Consider the following 5000-nt stretch of genomic DNA (forward strand, 5'->3'; position numbering starts at 1 on the left):
TCTCTCTTCTTTTCAAATCATATTTTACACCAGGCATACAGGCACCGAAAGGCATGCACTCCGTCACAATCCGAACAACAACAAAAAACAAGGTCCTCAAGCTGCTGACATATGTGACATTTTTGTTTTGTGTTCAGAGCACACAGGCACGCACGCATGTTGCAAGGATATCTCGGCCTTGTCAAGCTTGTCAAGTTTGTTTACGCATTCCCTTCCCTCCCGTGAGCCGCAGCTGAAAGAGGAACGCCGACACACACTGCTTGACAAGATCAGGAGCCGGCCCTTACTGACTACCTAAAATATATATACTTTAAGGCCAATTGAACTGAGGGGGGGGGGGGAATGTATGGTTCATAAACATAAACTAATAACACAGAGTGGTTTTCCAATAATCCGAACAAAAAAGACTGGTACACAAACCTCTCTTTCCTTAGACTGGGTTAATCCGAACAAAAAAAAGACTGGTACACAAACCTCTCTGTCACAATCCGAACAAAAAAAACAACAACAACAACACAAGCATGATGTCCGTCCATTTGTATCCCCCAGTTCTCTCTCTCTCTCTGCAGGGTGTGCAATCTGTATGAGAAAAAAAACAACAACAAAAAAAGTCAGTATGAGGAAAAAAAAAACAAGACACAACAGAACAGAGTTAGTTTTGGGGGGGGTTTCGAAAGAGGAATTCTGATAGACTACCTTCAAACATATACTTTAAGGCAAATTCAAGTGAGGGGGATCTCTGATACAGTTCTCGTCCTAATAATCTTAAATTCATCACTCCGTTTTCTGACAGAAAGCCAGCGTTGCCGCCGTCTGTACCTTGAAAAACTGGATCAAAAAAAGGGATATTGAGAGTAGTATCTTCGGAGTTTCCCCAGCCAAAATTGGGGCGGACACGGACAAAGGGGGTGGGGGTAGTAGCATTGCTCGGCCGAGGAGTGACAGTACTGGCAGCGGCTTGGGAGGCAGCATTATTACCTGTCAAAGTACTGGCAGCGGCTTGGGGGGCAGCACCTGTCAAAGTACTGGCAGCGGCTCGGGGGGCAGCATTATTACACTGTGGCCGAGTGACAGTGGGGGTGGTAGTAGTATTACCTGTCAAAGTACTAGCAGGGGGGCCAGCATTGCACTGTGGTTGGGGAGAGACACTGGGGGTGACAGCAACAACATTGTAGGGAGTGACGCTTGTTTGGGGGGTACTGGTACTACACGAGGCTTGGGGGAAAGTATCATCGTTGCACCGTGGAGTGACAGTGGTTCTGTTCTGGATTTGGGGGGTGACTGTTGAAGAAGTACTGGTACCAGCTTGGGGGATGAAAGCAGCAGTATTACAGTCTGGTTTGGGAGTGACACTGCTACATGAGCACTGTGGTTGGGGAGTGACACTGACTGTTGTCGAAGTACTGGTACCAGCTTGGGGGATGAAAGTAGCAAGATTGTACTGTGGTTGGGGAGTGACACTGGTTTGCGGGGTGACAGTATCTGTGGAAGTACTGGTACCAGCTTGGGGGATGAAAGTAGCAAGATTGTACTGTGGTTGGGGAGTGACACTGGTTTGCGGGGTGACAGTATCTGTGGAAGTACTGGTACCAGCTTGGGGGATGAAAGTAGCAAGATTGTACTGTGGTTGGGGAGTGACACTGGTTTGCAGGGTGACAGTATCTGTCGAAGTACTGGTACCAACTTGGGGGATGAAAGTAGCAGTAGTACAGTCTGGTTTGGGAGTGACGCTTGTTTGGGGGGTACTGGTACTACACGAGGCTTGGGGGAAAGTATCATCGTTGTACCGTGGAGTGACAGTGGTTCTGTTCTGGATTTGAGGGGTGACTGTTGTCGAAGTACTGGTACCAGCTTGGGGGATGAAAGTAGCAAGATTGTACTGGGGAGTGACACTGGTTTGCGGACTGACAGTATTATCTGTCGAAGTACCAGTTTGGGGAATGAAAGTAGCAAGATTGTACTGTGGTTGGGTACCAGCTTGGGGGATGATGAAAGTAGCAAGATTGTACTTCTGTGGTTGGGGAGTGACACTGGTTTGCGGGGTGACAGTATTATCTGTCGAAATACCACTGGTTTGTGGGGTTGTCGAAGTACCAGCTTGGGGGATGAAAGTAGCAGGATTGTACTGGGGAGTGACACTGGTTTGCGGGGTTGTCGAAGTACCGGCTTCGAGGATGAAAGTAGCAGGATTGTACTGGGGAGTGACACTGGTTTGATCTGTTGAAGTACCAGCTTGGGGGATGGAAGTTGCAGCAACGGGATTGTCAGTGTTATCGGTACTGCACTGGGATTCCAAAGTACTGTCAACTGTATTGCACCGGCCTTGAGGGGTGAAAGTAACAGCATTGCACTGTGGCTGAGGAGTGACAAGGTACCGGATTTGTGGGGTATTGCCAGTACTACACTGGATTTGAGAGAAATCAATTGTACTGTACTGAGGTGTGACCATGCTACCATGATTGTAAACGTTCAGATCTGTCGTATCATCTTCGCTTATTGGGGACAGATCTACATAAGAATGAAAAGCAGATTTTGCAGCGTCTGTTTGTGTTGTTAATGCTGGAAAAGAAGCAGCATTTTGAGGCGTCGCCGCTTCTTGATCGAGCTGGTTGAACAAATCATCAAGCTCCATAGATGTTTTTTCTTCACCTTTCTTTTCAGCCCCGAGTGCATGAACAGAAGAAACAGGATTGTTATACTCTTCTTCAACCATGATCGGAGCAAGATGTTTGGAATGCTCCGTAGATTCTTTTCTTTTTCTTTCCACTTGAGCCCTCCTGAATGCATGAAAAGAAGAAACAGAATTGCTGCATTCTCCAACCTCCATGACCGGAGCCGAATCCGATTCTTTTTTTTTTTTTTCCAATTGAGCCCTCCTGAATGCATGAAAAGAAGAAACAGAATTGCTGCATTCTCCAACCTCCATGACCGGAGCCGAATCCGATTCTTTTTTTTTTTTTTCCAATTGAGCCCTCCTGAATGCATGAAAAGAAGAAACAGAATTGCTGCATTCTCCAACCTCCATGACCGGAGCCGAATCCGATTCTTTTTTTTTTTTTTCCAATTGAGCCCTCCTGAATGCATGAAAAGAAGAAACAGAATTGCTGCATTCTCCAACCTCTATGACCAGAGCCGAATCCGATTCTTTTTTTTTTCTTTCCATTTGATTTTTTTTTCTGAATGCATAAAAAGAAGAAACAGAATTGCTGCATTCTCCAAACTTTTCCTCCATGACCGGAGCAGAGAATTCGGCATATTTTTCCATTGCCAATTTTGTGGGCTTTTCATGATAGACAAAATTGAATGACTCAAACCCGGAAGGGAAGGTCCAGGTTTCTATTCTGTTTTGCCCCCTGATGGGACCTGGGTCTCTTTTTGGTTGATCCAATGTCGTCCTTAAAAAAGGCTTCCAATATTTGCAGGCTTGAGATCCTTCAAGGAATTTCCAAACTCCTTTTTTTACCTCCATGTAAGTTAAAGGATGATCAAGCCGAATCTGTATGTCAACCTGTTTCATTTTGTCCTTGGTGCGACCGCCGCTTTCTTGACTGTCCAGCGAGACACCTTTCACCAGTTTTGGAAATATTTGCTCTATCATCTCTCTCAAACGAGCGACGCCGTTGGGAGTTGATTTAGCTATTGTGTAACTTAGGTCAAAAAATTTTTTGAAACAAAAATTGATCAGGCTCAATGCGCTGTAACAATCATTGTTTTTTTGTGAGTTTTCCATGAATACGCTTTCTCTAAAAGCCTGTGCTATGTCCCTTGGTTTCTTCCCCGTGCTGCTGTTTGCGAAAAGCTCGTTGCACAGCCTGGAGTTGCGAAACTGGCTCAGGTGCAGTTCCAAGGCGTCGAGCGTGTCGTCCTCGGCTCCAAACTGGCAAATGGATTTGATCCTCCGTAATTCGTTGCGCAGGTGAGAGGTTTTTTGCTTCTGGCCGCGCGTGACTAGCCCGGTCTGAAACCTCACAGAAACGGGAGCCCATGGACCGCCTCGTAAGAGAGCTTCGGAGAACACCAACTGCAATCAGTAAAAAAAAACACCCCAAAGTATCCACCTTTTCTTCTTTTTTTTTTTACATTCTCTCTCTCTCTCTCTCTCTCTCTCTCTCTCTCTCCTCTTTCTCTCTCCTTTTTCAAAAATAAAAATCATCAAAGCATCCTAAAAAAACAACAACAAACAAAACAATAAAACAGTTGAGTTTTCCGACAAGCTTAGTTTATTCCTGTTGACCCAAAACCGCTATCGCCCCTCTCAGTGTTGTTCAGGGTTTTTAGTTCCTGCAGTTTAGGAATGTAGATCCTCTCACAAATCAACTGTGCAATGCGGTCACCCTTTTTCACTTCAAAGTCTGCATCAGCAGCAAAGTTGAAGAGGACAACACTGACATTACCCCGGTAGCCTTGATCTATCACACCAGCTCCAACATCGATGAAATGTTTAACAGCCAGACCTGACCTAGGAGCAACTCTTCCATAGCAACCATCTGGAAGAGCAATCTGTATGTCTGTCTTAGCAATCACTTTACCACCAGCAGGCACGGTGTAGTCATAGGCACTGTACAAATCATATCCCGCTGCTTGCTCCGACCCTCTGGTAGGCGTGCTGGCTTCCTTGGACAGTTTAGCAAATTTCAGAATGACAGTATTTGCTGGCCTGTCATCCCGGTCGATTGGCGGCACTCCACTCTATGACATATAATTAAACTAATGTTAATACTGTTTACTTTTTTTTTAGTGCACAAAAATAGATCAGGTAAAACAACAACCCAAACTCAAAGGTTGATGATAGAAAAAAGTTGTATCAAGTAAGTGCCAAATTGCTCATAGATTTAAGTCACTATAAACAAATCCGTTACCTACGCGACACAACTTTTTCACTTTCGGTTACAATGGAACAGACAACTCTCCACCGCCTCAGGTTGGAAAAGAATTTTTTTTTTTTTTTTGAAGTAAAGTTCAGCAAGTGATGTAGGGAGAAATACCGTGTAAATATCCAT

The 5000-nt window shown here is 45.0% G+C and overlaps 1 pseudogene; it reads right to left on the reverse strand.

Moving 5' to 3' along the window:
• Positions 1 to 7: 7 nt before the first annotated feature.
• On the reverse strand, positions 8 to 4689 carry LOC143279327 (deoxyuridine 5'-triphosphate nucleotidohydrolase pseudogene; annotated as a pseudogene).
• Between the last annotated feature and the right edge of the window lie 311 nt (positions 4690 to 5000).

This window comes from Babylonia areolata, unplaced genomic scaffold (genome assembly GCF_041734735.1).
Source record: "Babylonia areolata isolate BAREFJ2019XMU unplaced genomic scaffold, ASM4173473v1 tig00004834_2, whole genome shotgun sequence".
NCBI classification, from domain to species: Eukaryota; Metazoa; Mollusca; class Gastropoda; order Neogastropoda; family Buccinidae; genus Babylonia; species Babylonia areolata.